Source organism: Mustela nivalis (assembly GCF_964662115.1).
Source record: "Mustela nivalis genome assembly, chromosome: 14".
In the NCBI taxonomy this organism is placed as follows: Eukaryota; Metazoa; Chordata; class Mammalia; order Carnivora; family Mustelidae; genus Mustela; species Mustela nivalis.
In genome coordinates this window covers 69,183,537-69,206,152 of record NC_139033.1, presented here as the reverse complement: position 1 = coordinate 69,206,152, position 22,616 = coordinate 69,183,537, and positions in this window count along the sequence as shown.

The window sequence follows — 22,616 nt, the reverse complement described above, 5'->3', positions numbered from 1 at the left end:
TTTAAATAAACCATCCAAAGCTAAAAGAACAGGGTCTATTCTGGTTCTCTGGATTTTTCACTTTTGTTCACTCTGTACTTTCTCCTATTCCTTTTCTATGTGCCCATCAAAATATTCTAAATTGAGATAGGACTTTCTTATGTCAGATTCATTATTATTATTATTTATTAAAATTACTCCATATCTCAATCTATAATAATTTGATGTTAGGTTTAAATACCTAGGATTCAGGGGTGCCTGGGTGGCTCGGTGGGTTAAAGCCTCTGCCTCTGGTTCAGGTCATGATCCCAGGGTCTTGGGATCGAGCCCCATATCAGACTCTCTGCTCAGCAGGGAGTCTGCTTCCTCCTCTCTCTGACTGCCTCTCTGCCTACTTGTAATCTCTGTCAAATAAATAAAATCTTAAAAAAAAAAAAAAAGCTAGGATTCATTTACTATACCCTTAAGAAACTGGTTTCCCAAAAATGTTCTTTTAAAACACATATTGCTTATTATTTATTTCCTTCCGAATCACCTATATTTACTTAATGTAATTGCCCCCACTCTGGTACTTTTTCTTTTATTCTACACTGTCATGATGAAATCAATTTTATTTAATTTACAGTGGCAGAAATATTAATTTTGGGATTGGGTTCTGAGTTCACATTTAATCCTTCGATGAGCTGAAACATCATGGTTAGAATATAGGCTCTATCACAATAATACTAATTTTACCAGCTGAAGTAATTTGTGGATTTCACTATTTAACACTTCCAGGTATACACTCTTTTAAACTATATTTTTTACATACTCTCTTTTTCTCTCTTTCAAATGGTAATGTCATTTTTAGCAATCTTGAGGTTACACAGATACTAGAATCTTCTTAATTCCCTACATTGGTATTTTAGTGTTTTAATCACCTCCTTCTCACCCCACAGATGAGAGAGGAATTCCCACCCTAGGGTTGGACAGATAACCAAACACACAATACCCAACACAGGACAAATGAGAGCAATAGCAGGTATTAGTCACAGATACCCATGGCCCAGGGTAGCAGGACACCATGCAGGACCACACATCAGCTGTACTGAGGGACGGAACAGAGTGAACAACAGGGGCTATGGCAGGCAGATTTTGTATTAAGGGGGTGGGATGGCCACTTTGGTTCCCACAAAAGGATGCAATTGGGTTGTTTAAATAATTCATGGGCTGTCAGAGAAGGGAAATGCAACTGTCAGAAATAAATCAGAACTGCATTTGGTCACTTCAATACAGAGCATTGTTTGACTGAAAGGTCTTATCCACAGAAGCAAAGTGGGGAATGGAACTTTGTAGCAAGGCCTTCAAAAGCCCTTCCCATTTCACCAGATGTCAAGGCAATACCTAATATTAATTTCAAGTCTTATACCATATTTGCCTGCATAAATATACAGTAATAACTAAAGAACACAAATTCTACAAATTTTTCAGGCATAATTTTACTCACTATGATGTATGAAATTTCTCTGAATGTTATCTATCTTGAGGCAAAATGACTTCCTCTTATCAGGTGTACATACCAGTGATAGGGGAATTACTCATTCCTTAAAATCCTGCAATGACTCAGAGCCTGGGTGCCTTAACATCTCAATGGAACACCTCCAGTTACCATTTCTTTCCTGTGACAACATTCAGAAATACTTAAACCTCATGCCTCTCCAGAAAAAAAAAAAAAAAAAGTTTTCTGAAACAAACTTTCCTCTCTGATACAAAAACAATAAGCACCAACATCACCTCAGGGGTGACTGTGTTAGGAAGATATTTGAAATCCCACTAGGGTAATCTATCCATAACCACTAAATACGTGGTGTGAATATGACTGAAATGTTTGGTTTCCTTGTCCAGGTTAAACATACCCCAACAATATTGCTTATATTATTCTTCTTTCATAATACAAAGGTAAATGTCAGCCCTTCCAAATAATCACAAATTCTTAACTTTAAAAAAGCAGCTTTATTTTACTTTGGAATTAAAAAAAAATATCCTATACCAATGGCCCGGTGAATAAGTGCGCCATAACCTAAGGGAATCTGGCAAAGAATAAAATCATTCCCAACTATTTTTAATAATGGGAAAAAAGCCATATTTCTTTACTCAAAATGTAGTTTTATTTGAGGGAACAGTGGGGAACTCTAGATTTTAGAAGATTATAGGCATATGAACATCATCCATTCTCAGTTTAAAGACCAAGTCGCGAAAATAATTCAACTCCAGAGGGCTATCAAAAGCCAGTTTGAATCTCCAGTAAATGAGTTAGCCACCTATTAGAGAGTCCTGATGCAGGAAGCAAACACAACAGGGAATATAATCAGAAGATATCTAGCTAAACATATCTAATATCAGCTTTCACGGGCAGAGCTGCAAAGATCATCTATAGCAAGATGAATCTGCTCTATAAGCAAATCTTGTAAAGACTTTCTGACCTCCCATGTTTATGTAACACTGATATACAAAACGCAGTCTCAGATTGCCTAAGAAATTAATTTCTGTGCACTTATGCTTCATCTGTGCTCCTCTGCTTTGTTTTCTCCTGAAACTGCTTTGTTAAAGTATGAAAGTTCATTTAATGGTGTGTAACTTTTGATTTATGCTATTTCCCTCCTTTCCTAACACATGGTACCAGTACTTCTCCTTTCTACCACAAAAAAAAAAAAAAAAAAATCGTCCAGACTTCTAAGAGAAGTCTATCCACAGTATTTATTTTAAAGTCTCTGATGTATTAAAATATACAAATAAAATCAAGTTTTGTAGAGATGAAAAAACCATTGAATAGCGAAATGACTAGCCTACAATCATATGATTTCTATACTGAAGCAAAGTTTGCATAGTTAACTTGGCTTCAGATTCTGATAATGAAATATCAAGGGTTAGAAAATGCTAAAAGTGGACAAAATTTGAGCTGAGAGATAAAATTTCTTATCTTTATATTCCTTGACTGATATTGTATACCTAACTTAGAGCCACATAAACTCTTCAGAAACTAGAAACATTTAAAGTATATCTAACTATTTTAACTCATCTAAATTAATTTTTAAATAAATGAGATGATGAGATGAAAGGCTTCAGGAACTCCTTAGACATTAGGAAAAAATATTATGTCTTTTTTGTGTGTATGTATATGAACATATATTTATGTATATTATTTATATGTGTGTATTTGTGTATGTGTACATATATATAAATTACATTAAAATTTTGCAAAGATTTTATGATGTAAGGAACTCTTTGGTCTTCAAAACTGTGCCACTGTGGTGGTCAAGATAAGTAGCATAGGAATCCTGGTTCCTTCTACTGAGGGACCCTGCATTCCCTCCAGGACCTAAGAGTCATCTACTGGATTATCTTTTTTTTTTTTTTAAAAGATTTTCCATTTATTTATTTGACAGAGAGAAATCACAAGTAGGCAGAGAGAGAGAGGGAAGCAGGCTCCCTGCCGAGCAGAGAGCCCGATGCGGGACTCGATCCAAGGACCCTGAGATCATGACCCGAGCCGAAGGCAGCGGCTTAACCCACTGAGCCACCCAGGCGCCCCCATCTACTGGATTATCTTATCTGGTCTGCTAATGAAGCAAAAAGAGAGAAGGTAGAGAATCATACACCATGATGAAAAGACAGTCTCAGAGTGGCAAACATTATTTCCCTACACATCCTGCTTTCGAGAATCAGTTACATGGCCCCACTTACATGCAGTGGGGTCAGGAAGATGACTTAGATGTATTCAAGAGGCATACAAAGATTTATGAGTACATGGCTAGTTATCTACCAGCCCTTCACCCATCTCTGTAAGTCTAGTAATGTGATATGAGCATTGTGTTTGTAAAATCTATGGTTTATGTTTAAACATCACTTCAGTTTTTTACTTAAACATTTTTCATTAACAGGTAGAACATGAAATTTTCGCAGCAGAGAGCAATTAGAGAATTGTTTAAAAGCTGGTTTTACTCATTCCTCTAAAATTGAACAAAACATTCTGTGAGTCTCTGTCTCTATTTGTCTTGATAAATAGATGATAAAAGACACATAGATAGGAGCACCTGGGTGACTCAGTCAAGCATCTGACTCTTGATTTCAGTTCAGATCATGATCTTAGGGTCCTGAGATCTAGCCCTGTGTCAGGCTCTGCACTGGGCATGGAGCCTGCCTAAGATTTTCTCTCTCCCAGTCTCTCTCCCTTTACCCCTCCCCTTTCTCGCTTGCTCTCTCTCTTGATCTCTCAAAAAAAAAAAAAAATAGATGATATATAGAACATTTCTTTTTTTTGAAAACTTTATTTATTTATTTTGACAGAGAGAGATCACAAGTGGTGGGGGGGGCATGAAGGCTCCCCGCTAAGCAGAGAGCACAATGTGGGGCTCTATCCCAGGACCCTGAGATCATGACCCAAGCCGAAGACAGAAGCTTAACCCACTGAGCCACCCAGGTGCCCCCCATAGAATTTTTTTCTTAAAAATCAAAGAACTGTCCAGAAGAAAACACATGAGAAGATCTTCATGACCCTGGGGCAAAAATGTCATAGGGCACAAAAATTACAAAACCATAAAAGAAAAAAACATTGTTAAATTGGACCTCATCAAATTTTTAAAAGTCTGTTCTTTGTAAGACATTACTAAGAAAATAAAAACATAAGGGAAACTGGAAGAAATATTTGCAATGCATATCTCTGATTGAGGACTTGTATCCAGAATATATTTTTTCAGGAATAAGAAGACACACAGCCCCCATATTTCTAATGGAAAAAAGAAAACAAAAATTACATGATGAGATGCTCAAAATAGTCATCAAGGAGAGGCAAAAAGTAAAGCCACAATGAAATTTCACCAATCATCAGAATGGTTGAAATTAAAAAGACTGAAAATAACAAGTACTAAATGAGGATATGGAGCAACTGGAACTCTAGTGAGAATATAAACTGATACAATTGGTTTGGAGAAAAACATGGCAGCTCTTTTTTTTTTTTTTTTTTTTTACTTTTTTAATTAACATATAATGTATTGTTAGCCCTAGGGGTATAGTTCTGTGAATCGGCAGGCTTACACACTTTGCAACCCTCACCATAGCACATACCCTCACCAATGTTCATAACACAACCACCCTCTCCCAATCCCCTTCCCTGGCAACCCTTAGTTTGTTTTGTGAGATTAATAGTCTCTTATAGTTTGTCTTCCTCCCAATCCCATCTTGTTTCATTTTTTCCTTCCCTAACCCCCCAAGTTCCCCACTTTGTCTCTCAAATTCCTCATATCAGGGAGATCATATGATAATTGTCTTTCTCTGATTGACTTATTTCACTCAGCATAATACCATCTAGTTCCATCCACATCATTGCAAATGGCAAGATTACATTTCTTTTGATGGCTACAAAGTATTACATTGTGTATATATAACATTCATCTTTATCCATTCGTCTGTTGGTGGACATCTAGGTTCTTTCCATAGTTTGGCTATTGTGGACATTGCTACTATAAATATTCAAGTGCAAATGTCCCGTCGGATCACTACATTTGTATCTTTAAATAGTAGCTCTATTCTCAACTTTTTGAGGAACCTCCATGCTGTATTCCAGAGTGATTGCATCAGCTTGCATTCCCACCAACAGTGTAGGAGGGTTCCCCTTTCTCTGCATCCGCCAGCATCTATCATTTCCTGACTTGTTAGTTTTAGCCATTCTGACTGGTGTGAGGTGGTATCTCATTGTGGTTTTGATTTGTATTTCCCTAATGTTAAGTGATGTGGAGCACTTTTTCATGTGTCTGTTGACCATCTGGATGTCTTCTTTGCAAAAACGTCTGTTCATGTCCTCTACCCATTTCTTGATTGGATTATTTTTCTTTGGGTGTTGAGTTTGATAAGTTCTTTACAGATTTTGGATACTAGCCCTTTATCTGATATGTTGTTTGCAAATATCTTCTTCCACTCTCTTAGTTCTCTTTTGATTTTGTCAACTGTTTCCTTTGAGTGCAAAAGCTTTTGATCTTGATGAAGTCTCAATAGTTCATTCTTGCCCTTGCTTCTCTTGCCTTTGGCTATGTTTCCAGGAAGAAGTTGCTGTGGCTGAGGTTGAAGAAGTTGCTACCTGTGTTCTCCTCAAGAATTTTGATGGATTGATGGATTGATTCCTTTCACACATTGAGGTCTTTCATCCATTTGGAGTCTATTTTTCTGTGTGGTGTAAGGAAAAGTTCGAGTTTCATTTTTCTGCATGTGGTTGTCCAATTTTCCCAACACCATTTGCTGAAGAGACTTTTTTCTACTTTGCCAAAGATTATTTGGCCACAGAGTTGAGGGTCTATTTCTGGGCTCTCTATTCTGTTCCACTGATCTATGTGTCTATTTTTGTGCCAGTACCATACTGTCTTGATGATGACAGCTTTGTAATAGAGCTTGAAGTCCAAAATTGTGATGCCACCAACTTTGGCTTTCTTTTTCAACATTCCTCTGGCTGTTCGAGGTCTTTTCTGGTTTCATATAAATTTTAGAATTATTTGTTCCATTTTGTTGAAAAAAATGGATGGTATTATGACAGGGATTGCATTAAACATGTAGATTGCTTTAGGTAACATAGACATTTTCACAATATTTGTTCTTCCAATCCATGAGGATGAAACATTTTTCCATTTCTTTGTGTCTTCCTCAATTTCTTTCATGAGTACTTTATAGCATGGCAGCTCTTACACCAGACTAATGCCATTCATCCCAGAAATACCCCAGAAACATTAAAAGGAAATATCCATTTCCTTTGAATATTTAGTGCATTATTTAATATATGTCCACATGAAGAATTGTACATGAATGTTCCCAGTAGCTTTATAATAGTCTGTCTGGTCAACAGACACATGTGGTGCTTAAGCTGTTAAGCATCCAACTCTTGGTTTCACCTCAGATCATGATCTCAGGCTCTTGAGATCAAGCCCACATCGGGGGCTCCATGCTTGGGATTCTATCCCTCTTCCTCTGCCCATACCCCCCCCCAAGTATATTAATTAATTAAATATTTTTTAAAGATTTTATTTATTTGACAGACAGAGATCACAAATAAGCAGAGAGGCAGGCAGAGAGAGGAGGAAACAAGCTCCCCGCCAAGCAGAGAGCTCAATGTGGGGCTCGATCCCAGCACCCTGGGATCATGACCTGAGCCAAAGGCAGAGGCTTTAACTCACTAAGCCACCCAGGTGCCCCTAAATATTTTTTTTAAAGGATATCATAATCTTTCAGTGACAATAGACATACATTTATTTTATTGTGTTGGTTGTTGTGTAGGTATATATTTGCCAAGATTCATCAAACCACGTGATCAAAATGGATGCTTTTTGTTGCATATAAATCACACCTCAATAATGTTGATTTTTTACTATTTAAGAAAATATGAAAAATACTAACATTTTAAAATTCTGAATATTGAGTGCTCTGTTACTCAGGGTGCTAGCAAGATATGGTAATCTCACCTAAAATTTGAAGAAAACTTCATAAGAGGAAATTTAAAAGAGGTATAAGAAGAAACAGGAAACCCAACTGGTATGTTGGGGCATTCAGGGACTTGTACCCACAGGCCAAAGCAAGAAGAAGGACGAGAATTGTCTGAGTCCAGATGAACACCATGGATCCCTAACACAATCTCTCTCACCCTCTCAGACACAGAAACAAAGGCAATGTGGTAGGTAAGAGAGAACACAGACATATGAATTTCTTAATGCTACTGGAGAAAATGTATTAAGAAACAGTGACCAGATATGAGGCTAAAAGGTTTTAGGTTTTTTGTTTGTTTGTTTTTAAGCTGAGGACAGGTGCGCATATATAAGGCTTCATAAGTCAAAATAAGGATCTTGGCCTTTATCCTAAATCCAGGAGAAAGGGGAACCCTCTTACACTATTGGTGGGAATGCAAGTTGGTGCAGCCACTTGGGAGAACAGTGTGGAGATTCCTCAAGAAATTAAAAATAGAGCTTCCCTATGACCCTGCAATTGCACTCCTGGGTATTTACCCCAAAGATACAGATGTAGTGAAAAGAAGGGCCATCTGTACCCCCAATGTTTACAGCATCAATGGCCATGGTCACCAAACTGTGGAAAGAACCAAGATGCCCTTCAAAGGACGAATGGATAAGGAAGATGTGGTCTATATACACTATGGAGTATTATGCCTCCATCAGAAAGGACGGATACCCAACTTTTGTAGCAACATGGACAGGACTGGAAGAGATTATGCTGAGTGAAATAAGTCAAGCAGAGAGAGTCAATTATATGGTTTCACTTATTTGTGGAGCATAACAAATAACGTGGAGGACATGGGGAGATGGAGAGGAGAAGGGAGTTGAGGGAGATTGGAAGAGGAGATGAACCATGAGAGACTACAGACTCTGAAAAACTACCTGAGGATTTTGAAGGGGCAGGGGGTGGGATATTGGGGGAGCCAGGTGGTAGGTATTATGGAGGGCTCGTATTGCATGGAGCACTGGCTGTGATGCATAAACAATGAATTCTGTTACACTAAAAAAAAAAAAATTTTTTTTTAAAAAAAGAGATTCATGTAAAGGAATGCATGAAAGCAATTTCATTTTTAAATGATTACTCTAATTTTTTTCTTAGATTCTAAAAATGTAATCACTATTAGGCATGGATTTATTTTTCACTTAATTTGATTTAGAAATAACATATCATGCAACATCATTGATAATAGGAATAGAATTATTATATATACAGTTCTAATGAAATATTTTTTAATTCTTTTGTTTCTACTATTTTCTCTAGTTTTTAATTTGGTTCAAGGTGATTATTTTGAAGTAGAGTAGTTTAATTTGGTTAAAACTATTAAGTATTTTCATGATTTAATCTGCTAGCTATTTGCAGATATTGTTTTCAGCAATATTTTCTTCTTTATTGACTCTTTAAAATTACATCCTTTAAATCATCTTAAATTAATTTTAGTACGTTATAAAATATATGCTTAAAACAATAGTGAATACAGCAGCCAAGAAGCATTTAGCAGTGCCTGCAAGTGCTTTGCATGTAATAGGCCTCAGTGATGATTTGTGGAATGAGTCTTTGATTTTCATGACTAATGATGATAACATTTTGCCCATGCATTTTAATGTTAGAGATATCACTTTTCTCATTAATTACACTTGAATGTTCATACTACAGTATTATAATAATAAGATGCTTTCCTTTTTTCATTAATTTTTAAAATGTGGCTATCTATTAATCATGATAAACCTTCTACAGTTAACTTAAAAATGAGTTGGCTACTTTAAAATTTTATTTGATTCATAAGTCATCTGTGAATTTTTAGATGCAATGAGTGTGTTGTGTTGCCCCAAATACCAAAAAGCAGGCTGCTCAGAATGTATCCTAATTTACCTGAAAACGAACACCTTTGCAGTTTATGTACCAGTGCCAATGTTCCAATCCTATGGTTGTTTCTTTTTCCCTCATGATAATTGCACTCTTTAATCCCCGTCACCTATTTCATCCCTCCTCCTCTCTGGTAGTCATCATTTTGTTCTCTGTAGAGTCTGATTCTTCGTTTGTCTCTTTTTCCCTTTGCTTGTTTTGCTTCTTAAATTCCTCGTATGAGTGAAATCATGGTATTTGTCTTTCTCTGACTGACTTATTTTGCTTAGCATTATACTCTCTAGGTCCAACCATGCTGTTGCAAATGGCAAGATTTCATTATTTTCATGGCTGAGTAATATTCCAGTGGCTAGAGAGATAGATGATAGATAGATAGATGATAGCTGGATAGATAGATGAATGGGACAGATAAAATGAATAGAAAAATAGATAGATGATAGATGATAGATCTTCTTTTTCCACTCATCCATCAATAGATACTTAGGCTGCTTCTATATCTTGACTATTTTAAATAATGCTTCCATAAACATAGGGGTGCATGTATCCCTTTAATTGGTGTTTTTGTATTCTTAGAGTAAATACCCAGCTATGCAGTTGCTGGATTGTAGGCTAGTTCTGTTTTTAACTTTTTGCAGAATCTCCATACTATTTTCTTCAGTGGCTGCACCAGTTTGCATTCCTACCAAGAGAACACAAGGATTACTATTTCTCCACATCCTTACCAACACTTGTTGTTTCTTGTGTTTTTTGTTGTTGTTGTTGTTGTTGTTATTTTAGCCATTCCGATAGGTATGAGGTGACACTTCATTATAGTTTTTAATTTTCATTTCCCTGATGATGAGTGATATTGAGCATCTTCTCACATGTCTGCTGACCATCTGGCCATCTTCTTTAGAGAAATGTCTGTTCTTGTGTTCTGCACATTTTAAATAGGATTATTTGGGTTTGGGGGGTTGAGTTTTATGAGTTCTTTACATATTTTGGATACTGACCCTTTATGGATATATCATTTGCAAATATCTTCTTCCACAGGTTGTCTTTTAGTTTTGTTGATTGTTTCATTTGCCATACAGAAGCTTTTTATTTTTATGTAGTCCCAATAGTTTAATCTGCTTTTCTTTATTTTATTTTTCATGTTAAAGCCCAGAATCTTTGTCATCTTTTTCTCAAACACATGATTCCTACAGTATCATAAATACCAAAATAACCACAATGAGACATTTAAAACAAGGTGACAAAGGGAAGCTGTATCTCCAGGACACCTCTGCTACTCTTCATTACTCAAAGATAACACACAAAAAACAGGAACCAGCAAAGTGCTTAAAACCCAGCTTAGACTGAATGAGAAAATAAACATTTGTTTGCATCATTAATAGGTATATTCTAATTTTTCATTCAATCTGTCATATCTCTGTACCATAAAATGTTTTTTTCAGTAATGTCTAGAATGACAGGGAGACCCTCAGTTCTACCAAAAGAGCAAAGCCATCCAGAAAGGAGGCAGACCAGAAGCATCTGAGAGTAGTTGGGTTTATACAAAGGAAGCCACAATCATTGGGCAAGGAAGCTCTGAGAAAGCAAATCTATTCACTCCTCTAGCCTTAAATATCCTTATTTTTAAAATAAACACTTAGATTTTGTTTATCTCTAAATTCTAAGGTTCCGCACTTGAGAACTCTGGTGTTGGAGAGAAAGATTAAAAAAATATACTGGACAACTAAAATAAACCAAGGAAACAGTGCAAAATGGAGCAGAGGGACAGTGTTTGGAAAATGTGTCTCCAGAAGGCCAGGCATAATAGTGCATATAGACATATAAGGCATACACACAGCTCCAGCATCTTGTGTGTAAGTGGGCAGTGGAGACAGCTGAGAACATGGAGGGTATTTCTCAACAGCACCTGAACATCCCTTATAAAGATGTGCAAAATGTTTCTGTAAAGGAACAGGAAGCACTTCAGTCAAACAGGGTTTGATCAAAGCCAACCTTTGATCTGACTCAACATCATCCTGAAACACAACTCATTCACATCACACCTGCTGTCATCAGAGACAACTATTCCCACAAGTGTGCATGCCCTCCCCCTCTCTATAGAGTGTTTCAAGATATTGGTAAAGCCATTTCCCAAAAGAACGTAAAAATTTAAACAACGTATTTCATATTGAGAGGTAATATATTCATATGTATAATATTTAAACAACACCAAAGAATATACAATGAAAAGTAAGTCTTCCTTCTATGCCTACCTATGTAAATCTCCCTCCCCAAGGCATCTACAAAGATCAATATCCTGTGCATCCTTCCACAGGACTTATAATAGCGCGCGCGCACACACACACACACACACACACACACACGTGGAGATATATACTTTTCTTATACAAATGGTAGTATATGTACAGATCAAGAAGTTGAAAAGCTCTCCCAGTTTGCTTTTATCTGCCTTGGATTCCATTGCATAGATTTTCCATGGTATATATCAGCTCCTTGTGATGAAGCTGTTTCCAATCTTCCGCTATCACAGACAAGGTTGCAGTGAATATCTGTGCATATTCATCATTTTGTACATTTGTGAGTAAATCTGTACATTAAAAGCCTGACTGTGGAATTTCAGGGTTGAAGTGACTGTGCATGTATAATTTTTGGTATAGAGAATTTAGAGGACAACAATAGCTGAGTATAGCTACTTGCATATCTTTTAGCCAGACCTCCTTGTTTCAGTTTCTACACCTGCCACTTAACTTTCTTCGTGACTAGGCAAGTTGCTTCCTCTAGACCTCAATTTCACCATCTAAAAAAGGAATGATATTATGGAGAGCACGTATTGCATGGAGCACTGGGTGTGGTGCATAAACAATGAATTCTGGAACACTGAAAAGAAATAAAATAAAATGAAAAAAATAAAAATAAAAAAGGAATGATAATCGTACTTGCTTTTCAGGATCATTGTGAGAACTAGTTAATAAATAAATAAATATATATATATTTATATATATATAATTTTTTAAAAACTCAGAATAGTGCTTGATAAAAAATAAGCACTCAAAACATGTTAAGTGTTATTAGTTCTATTATCGCCCACAGCATACACAAATGCAAGTTTGCATTACAGAATTTTTTCATCTTTGACAATCTAATAGCATTTTCCCCTAACTCACTGTGTTTTTAATTTATATTAAGCTACTGTTTCAGAAGCACTTAAGTGTGTTTTCATATTTGAAATTTCACTCGTACTTTCTTTCCATAAATTGTTTATGATTTTTACTCCTATTTCTATTGGATTATTTATTGCTTCCTTATTAATGAATATAAAGATATAAAGTCTTTATATATTAAAGAAATTAGCTTTTTTGCCAATGATAGGTGTTACAAATTTTTTTCTAAATTCCTTGTTATTTTTATTTTTTATGGTTATTTCTGCCATGCAAATGTTATCTTTATTTTTAGCCAAATATTTGGATCAATTTTTGTATGGCTTCTTGATTTCATACAGCATTTAGAAATACTTTCTTTCAGCAAAATTACCTTTTACATTTTTGCTATATTTTATCCTAGTACTTTTTGTTGTTGTTGTTAAAGATTTTATTTATTTATTTGACAGACAGAGATCAGAAGTAGACAGAGAAGTGGGCAGAGAGAGGAGGAAGCAGGCTTCCTGCTGAGCAGAGAGCCTGATGCGGGGCTCGATCCCAGGACCCTGGGATCATGACCTGAGCCGAAGGCAGAGGCTTTAACCCACTGAGCCACCCAGGCGCCCCTATCCTAGTACTTTTATGGATCAACTTTTTACACCAAATCTTTGCTTCTTATGAATTCAGGATAGGACCCAATTCTATTTTTTTTTCCAGATGGCTATGCAGTTGTCCCAGCATTAGGCACTGAATCAGTCATCTTTTCTCAACTGATTTCTCAATAACCACCTTTAATATCCACCAAATTTGCAAATTTATTGATTCCACATCTGGATATTTTACTCTGTTTTGTTGAACACTATTTATGCAAGAACCAGTATCAACCTTTAAATCACCATATTATCATGTGTTTATTATCCTATAAGACCAACTATACATTCCCTCAGTGGTTACATTCATGGGTCTTTAGGAGGGCATGGATTACATGGAACACTGGGTGTTACATTCAAACAATGAATCATGGAATACTACATCAAAAACTAATGATGGACTGTATGGTGACTAACATAACACAATTAAAAAAGCAACAACCTTTTTTCAGAATTTTCCTAGAAATTAATATTTATTTATTTATTTATTTTAATTAAATTAATGTATTTATTTTTCAGAAAAACAGTATTCATTATTTTTCACCACACCCAATGCTCCATGCAATCCGTGCCCTCTATAATACCCACCACCTGGTACCCCAACCTCCCACACCCCCGCCACTTCAAACCCCTCAGATTGTTTTTCAGAGTCCATAGTCTCTCATGATTCACCTCCCTTTCCAATTTACCCCAACTCCCTTCTCCTCTCTAACACCCCTTGTCCTCCATGATATTTGTTATGCTTCACAAATAAGTGAAACCATATGATAATTGACTCTCTCAGCTTGACTTATTTCACTCAGCATAATCTCTTCCAGTCCCATCCATGTTGCTACAAAAGTTGGGTATTCATCCTTTCTGATGGAGGCATAATACTCCATAGTGTATATGGACCACATCTTCCTTATCCATTCGTCCATTGAAGGGCATCTTGGTTCTTTCCATAGTCTGGCAACCATGGCCATTGCTGCTATAAACATTGGGGTACAGATGGCCCTTCTTTTCGCGACATCTGTATCGTTGGGGTAAATATTTATTTTAACATAAAAAAATTATATCAGTTTGTGTAGTTTGTCTTAAAATCTCCAAGTACAGTTTTCAAGAAGAATCTTAAACATACAGATTTATTGGGAGAGAATAAACATTATAATGATACTGACTTTTCATATCTAAGAAAAAAAAGCCTATTTACTTCTTCTTGAATACCTCAGTGGTATTCTAAATTTTCATGTATTTATATATTTTATATTTAGTAAGTTTATTTCTAGGTATTTAATCTCTTTGGAGTATGGTTGATAGATGCTTCCCTTCAAATATGTTTTTCCATCTTGTCTATTTTCTGATGTGGGAAAGCAACTGCTTTTTTTAATCATGTTAAGATAATAACATAATGAAAGAGCATGATGCCACTCACTCTTCCTCTCTCAGAAAAATACTGAATTAGAGGAAGAGAGAGAATCTTAAACAGGCTCCATACCCAGTGTAGACAGGGTTCAATCTCACAATCCTGAGATCATGACCTGAGCAGAAATCAAGCATTAGACACCTGACAGACTGAGCCACCCAGGTGCCCCTACCCACTTGGATTTTTAATGCCACATTCCACAATATCTGCAAATATTTACTTTGTCTTCTCTTTTGCAACTTTTATACCCCCCTTGTCTTTCTCTAATTTTATTACATTAGCTAGACTTCATTAAAGAACAGCAGCTTAATGAACATCCATCTCTTTTCCTAAAGGAATGGTTTCCTTAAAAAATGGTCTCTAGATGTTCCAGACGTTATTCTTTTTAAAATATGGAACAATAATTATATTTCTATTATGCTAAAGATTTTTTTGTTAATATATCGCATTGTATCAAGAGTTTCTTATCAAGAATGGAGGATGAATTACAGCAAATACTTTTTCAGCTATAAAAAGATGATCTTTTTTTATATCTACTAATTTGGTGAGTTATACTACTATATATTTTAATATTGAGCTATTGTATGTTTCAACTCTGTCACTCAGAAGCAATCTTTTTGGTCTAGGACTCTAATGTCTTGTTCTTGTTCTTTTGAGTCTTTTGAAGATAATGACTTGGGCAAAACTTCCCCAAGTGCTACAATGTATTAAAAACACCAGTGCATGCTTTTTACTGTATTTTTTTGGTAATTTTTTTTTTTGCAGTGTTCCAAGATTCACTGTTTATGCACCACACCAGTGCTCCACGAAATACATGCCCTCCTTAATACCTACCACCAAATGGACACATAGACCAGTGGAACAGAGTAAAGAGTCCAGATATGGACCCCTGCAACTCTATGATCAACTAATCTTCACTAAAGTGAGAAAAAAGACAGTTTCTTCAATAAATGGTGCTGGGAAAACTGGACAGCTATGTATAGAAGAATGAAACTCAACCATTCTCTTATGCCATACACAAAGATAAACTCAAAATGGATAAAAGATCCAACATGAGGCAGGAATCTACCAAAATCCTAGAGAAGAACATAGGCAGTAATCTCTTCAATATCAGCCACAGCAACTTCTTTAGAGATAGGTCTCCAAAGGCAAAGGAAACAAAAGTGAAAATGAAATTTGGGGACTTCATCAAGATCAAAAGCTTCAGCACAGCAAAGGAAACAGTCAACAAAACAAAGAGGCAACCCACAGAATGAGAGAAGATATTCACAAATGACACTACAGACAAAGGGCTGATATCCAAGATCTATAAAGAACTCCTCAAACTCAACACACACAAAGCAGATAATCACATCAAAAAAATGGGCAGAAGACATGAACAGATACTTCTCCAAAGAAGACATACAAATGGCTATCAGACACATGAAAAAATGTTCATCATTAGCCATCAGGGAGATTCAAATCAAAACCACATTGAGATACCACTTTCCACTAGTTAGAATATCCAAAATCAACAAGACAGGAAACAACAAGTACTGGAGAGGATGTGGAGAAAGGAGAACCCTCTTACACTGTTGGTGGGAATGCAAGTTGGTGCAGCCATTTTTTACAGTATTTTAAATGGCGTAGGCTCTCTGCCAGAATAAATTAGTCCAGAAAGACAAAGGCCATGAGCAGAACATTTTCATAGATGGAGTTCTCATCCTTGATCTAGGAAATAGGAAGTGGGGAGGTATGGGATTAGGTAAATGGTTGGTTCAGAGAGAAAGAAAACTGAAGCAGAATAGAAAAATTTTATCAGTAGAACAACAAATAATAAATCTATTTTCTTCCCTAGGCATCAACTACCTTCAAACTGAGGTCAAGAAAAAAAAGCAGAAACAAGTTAGGACTCTGGGGTTTGAAAAAAGAAACAAGAATATGAGTTTTAAGTGAGCTAGTAAACTCTAGTAAGTTTACAAAATCTTGTTGTAGAAATAAAAATTAAATGAAACCATCAGTTTTCTTTAAAATATTAAGTTCTAAAATGATGCCTACTGAAATTGTGAGTTGTTTCCAAGTTTTAGAGGGCATAATGGCTCTCTGTGACAGTAGCCTTCTTGGGTCCCTCAGAAATATTCTGGTTGACTATTGCTAACACAAACCAGTTTCATCCTAAGATGATTCCAAGTTTAAAACTGAGAGGGAAACAAGAAGCACATTTTATTTCTATTTTCTGGGAATTAAGGAAGAGGAATCATTATTGGAAGAGGAAGAACACAAAATTGTAGAAAGGAAAAGCTCTGGGAGCTCCACGAGTGTTACTTACAGTAAACCTGTTTTTACTATGCTTTCTGTTGAATGCACCAGTGCACAACTCCCACAATCACTAGCAAAATCCTAACTTATGCTACAGAAACTATTGGCAAAATGGTACATCACTATCAAGTCCCCATGGACTGACACCTTAAGCTTAGTAAATGTTTCAGTTATCCCTTCAACCAATTCCCCACAGTCATCAAAACAGACTCACTCTACGTTACTCTTTCCTACCTAAGAAAAATCACAGGATACTAAGGGAAGCATTCTTTTTTTCTATTTGAAAGTGTGACTATGGAGAATAAAATGCAATGATGTGAAGTGCCAGTTTTCAAAGCAGGTACACTGCTGCAAAGAACAGTCCAAAGAGCCGTAAAACAGAGCAAAAAATGTCTTACTTTACTTTTCAGAATTTAGATTTGATGTGAGTGAATGAAGATAAGAGAATGCTGTGGAAGTGAGGTAGGTATATTATGAAAGTGCTCTTATTTATTCAACCTATACTTAATATATGCAAAGTGCGTGCAATAAGACATGTATATTATCTTAGCTCAGGCTGCTATAGCAACATACCATAGACTGGGTGGCTTAAACAACAGACAATTATTTCTCATAGGAGGCTGGGAAGTCCAAGATCAAGGTGCCAGCATCGCTGGTATCTGATGAAAACCCTCCTCCTAGTTTACAAATGGCTATAACCTCACATGCATGGCAGAGAGGGCTCGTGTCTCTTCCTCTTTTTATAAGGGCACAAATCCTATAATAAGTCTGCACCTTCATGACCCAATATAATTCTAATTACTTTCCAAAGTCCCCACCACCAAATACCATCACACTGGGAATTGTATTTTCAGCACATTAATTTGAGGGGAGTTCAATCTACAGCATATATGAAATTTATATACTCACATAATTCTACATATTAGAAAACAAAGAACAAACTATGAAATCCCATCAGTGGCGAGTCCCTAGCCTCACTGACTATCCAATAAAAGATCCTCAGCTCTCAGTATCCATACAGGGTGAAAAAAAAAAAAATCCACATCCTTGTTTTCTGAGCTTAGGAGCTAAGATCTGAAAAAAAACAAAAAAAACAAAAAAAACCTCACTGGCTAGCATGAGAGGTTAAAAGTGAATTACCTATGAGTCCATCACACTTCAGAAATCACACCAATCAGAGATACTCTTAGCTCAGATGTTTAGGCTAAAACTGCCTTTAATCTTCATAGCTCAAATATCTCTGACACAAATATTAGCTTATTTATTTCAGTTAATCTTGCAGTGCCAATACATTATGCGGAAGATGTTTTTTGTGGTAGTCTAATTGAAACCTAGAATAACATAGCCCTTGGGAAACATCCCAAACAACTATTTTAAAGACACTAATTTTGAAAGAATTTAAAGGAAAATTGATTTAGAGACCTAAGTTTAAAGAAATATGTGAAATCTGCTGGAAAGAAAGCCAAGTGCACCTTAATTCCAAATGAGTAACAAGGGGCTGATATCCCTCTCAATGTCTTTTAAAAAAAGAAAAAAAATTTTATTTTGAAAGAGAGCAAAAGTGGGTAGGAGGGGCAGAGGGAGAGGGAGAAGCAGACTCCCTGTTGAGCAGGGAACCCAATATGGGGCTCAATCCCATATTGTACAAGAAGTGCTAAGGGGAACAATGGGGACTCCAGCAAAGGCTGATGAGAACCAGTTCTAGCATATTAATATTACATGTCAACAAAATGGATGACATCTGATTTATTTTTGTGACAGGAAATAACATGGTAATTCATTTCTTCTTAATTGGGAAGTAAACCCCAACAAATAAAAAAGATCCTACCTTTTATCCACATATTTCTCAAGTCTTGGCCCTGTGAATCAGTTCTTGAATGTACCTAATACATACCTCTGGAACAGTAAAGTAAGAAAAATGAAACCCTCCTCTTATAGGGTCCAATAACAAAAATATGTATACCACATTTCGTGATATATATTCTCTTAGGCTAGATGGACTCTTGGTTGGGTAATTTTCCAAATGTCTGTTCCATTACAACTCTAATAGTTCTTGCTCAGCAACCAGATATTTATGAGAAATTGTCAAGGGTTGGGGGAGACAAAAGATGAAAGATAGGGAAGGATTTGGGGAAGTGATAAGGATCTTTCCCACGGTTGCTAATGGAGAGTGACAAGCAATCTTGCAGATTTATTAAACCCTGAAAAGACATTACATATTTTAAAAATAAGAATAGTAATGTTCCCATAAAGCAAAAAATTGTATGTTGGTCTTTGCTTTACTTATTTCCATAGTAACAGGTACACAAAAACATCCTCAACATCACTAATCATCAGGAAAGTATAAATCAGAACTATAGTGACATATCACTAACACCTGTTAAAATGGGTATCAAGAAGACAAGAGAAAAATGTTGGTGAGGATGTGGAGAAAATGGAACTTGCACACTAATGGTTGGAATGGAAATTGGTTTACCCACTATGGAAAACAATAAGGAGTTTCCTTAAAAAATTAAAAATAGGGGCACCTGGTTGGCTCAGTTTGTTAAGCATCTGCCTTCAGCTCAGGTTCTGATCTCTGGGTCCTGGGATTGAGCCCTGCATCAGGCTCTCCACTCAGTGGGGAGTCTGCTTCTCCCTCTCCCTCTCCCTCCCCCTCTCCCTCTGTGATCTCTCTCACTCTCTCTCAAATAAATAATAAAATCTTTTTAAAAAATTAAAAACAAGGGGTACCTGGATGGCTCAGTCAGTTAAGCATCTTCCTTGGGCTCAGGTCATGATCCCAGGGTCCTGGGATTAAGCACCACATCAGACTCCCTGCTCAGTGAGAAGCCTGCTTCTCTCTCTCCCATTCCCCCTGCTTGTGTTCCCTCTCTCACTGTGTCTCTCTCTGTCAAATAAATAAATAAAATCTTTAAAAGAAAATTTAAAATAAATCTACCATGTGATCCTGCAATTCCACCTCTGGATAAAGACCCAAAGAAAAGGAAAATATTATATCAAAGGAAAATATTATATCAAAGAAATATTTGCACTCCCATGTTTACTGTAGCATTAGTCACAATAGCCAAGATATGGAAACAACCTAGGCATCCACCGACAAATGAATGGATAAAGAAAAGACGATATATACATGGTAATTTACCCATGAGAAAAAAATAGACACAATGCCATTTGTGACAGCATGGATGGAGCACATTATGCTGAGTGAGAAAAATAAGACAGAGAAAGGTAAGTAATATATGATATCACTTGTTTGTGTAATCTAAAAAATTCAAACTTGCTAATACAGAGAGTAAAATGACAGCAAGGAAAGAGCTTAGGGGATAAAATAGATGTTTTTTAAGTGTACAAACTTACAACCAGTAGTAAATAAGTCCTAGGGATCTAATGCACAGTATAGAGAAGACATACAATATCAAATTATAATCATCAAACCTGTTATAAGACTAGAACTTCATTATTCCAACCATTAAACAGAAGTGATAATTATCACTACAAAAAATGGCAATTCTATTATAATAAATAGATGTATCAAGTTTTTAAAAAATCAAAAATCTTTTGAAACTTTACTTTTGTATTTTGCTTCTTGTTCTTCATTAACTCAAACTCAAGTAAATAATACTTCTCTTTAAAAAAATGTATGAGTATGCTAATTTCTACCAGCTCTTTAATTTTTTGTTGAGAGAGGGGGAGCAGCTGGTCATGCTCCTGGGAAATTAAGAAGAAATATTCATGTACAAAATTCCTAAAGCAATTATTGCTGGCTTTCCTGACAGTCTAATAGTAGAAATCAATAGCTGTCTTTATGAAATGTATCTCCATGGACCAAGGATACCAGGAGTAAATGGCGGCCCCAATTGTTTAGTTCTTTGCTGCTCTCTATCTTTGACAGCTGACAGCACTGAAGTTGATAACACCTGGTCCAAGGGGAAAACATTATTAAATATTCCATTTACCAACAAATAGTTGTCCTTTGACATAACTAAATAAAGTGCCTTCGTTGATAATTTTGGTGAGAGATTTGCAATTTTTTCTTTTATTTATTTAACAAATTTTTATTGAATATCTGTCTCATGTTAGGCTACAGGCTGGCTTCTAGGCATATATCACAAAATGAGGCAAATGTCTACCATTTCAAGTATCCATGTTAGTGGTGAAGGCAAAGAAATTAACCAGAATGTATAGAACATAGGACAATAATGGTGTTTTGAAAAGGAAATATGGAGTGGTGGGTGAGTGTATGAAAGGGATTGGAGGCACCTACAATCTGAGGTGATCAGGAAGTCTTCCTGGAAAAAGTAACATCTAAGACAAAATCTGAGGATGAATAGGAGGTACTCAGGTAAATAGGAAGAAGGGGTAGAAAGTCAAAAATCTTTTAAGATAGAGAAAACAGCATATGCAAAGGCCCAGGGATAAGAAAAAATAAGGTGCTTGTGAGGAAGTAACTCAAAATATGAATTCCTTGCATGCCTAACAAGTACAGACACTAGGAAAGCTTTCATTGGCAAAATCTTATTAAAGAAAAGTAATATAATGACATTAAATATGTGTTTTAGAAAATGAATAAAAATTATCTATTAAAAAATAGGTGTTGCTTTGTTAAAGAATTGTATAAGAGCAAAGTTCTTAATGACATAAAAGAAGAAGTATCACAAATTTCCACTGACAGAGAACAGACAAAATTTGTTGGCATATTCATACAACAGTGAAAATCTATGAACTGCAACTAACTGCAACAACATAAGAACAACTTAAAAACATAATGTTTAGCATAAATAAAGACTTTTCAATAAATTATATAGAGTAGGATACATTTTTGTGAAGCTGAACAAGTAAAGTTAATTGATAAATTTATACATATGCATATTTATAATAAAATATATTTTCAAAAGCAATGAATAATAAAAATTTAGGAAGAGTTGTTGCCTTTGAGGCACAGAATGATACAGGTGGCAGGAAGGCAGTAAATAGTAGAAGGAAGGGAATTAATAAGTAGCTAAAAGTTTTATTAAACTAGTTCTTGGATAAAGTGACTCACAAATGTTTCTTATGTAATTATGATTTGTGACTAACATATGTAACATAGGACATTATTTTTGCAAATGTTATAGATTTTTAAAGAAGGACTGGCTCAAGAGGAAAGTGTGGAAATTGTTCTAAGTGGTAGAATTAACTGCTGAATATAAGGGAGGAGCAGAATGCAAAAGAAGAGTGAGAAGGGAGGAGAGAAGACCTAGGACCCACAGCTTAAGAGCTCCAATATTTCAAGCTCAGTTGAAGGAGGTGCCTGAGAAAGAGAGGCCTGAATCATAGATCCAAATGCACACTTGTGATCTCCACTTGACTGTCTCACATGCATTTCAAAATTAACAGGTCTAAAATCGAAACTGAGACAAATGACAAGAGATTTAAGAGAAGCACCAGAAGAGAAGCAGAATGTTTCCAAAAGGAAAAGATGATCCATCAAAGTCAATGCTGGAGAGAAATGAAAATGGATAAGGGATCAAATATATAATTGTGGTATCCCAAGTGTGCTTGACAAAACCATGATGGGTAAAGAGCACAGTAGGGATGGACCCCAGTGCATGACATCAGGAATAAGCTCCACCAAACCCCAAGGAATCATGTGTATTAAAAAAGGAGAGTTTGATTCCTTAGGTCCGTGAAGAGCCTTTGAGGTACTTGCCAGCAGGGGCAACGTCTGTTCAAATCTGCACTATGTGCACTTTAGAAATGTCATTCTAAGTACAAAAACAGGAG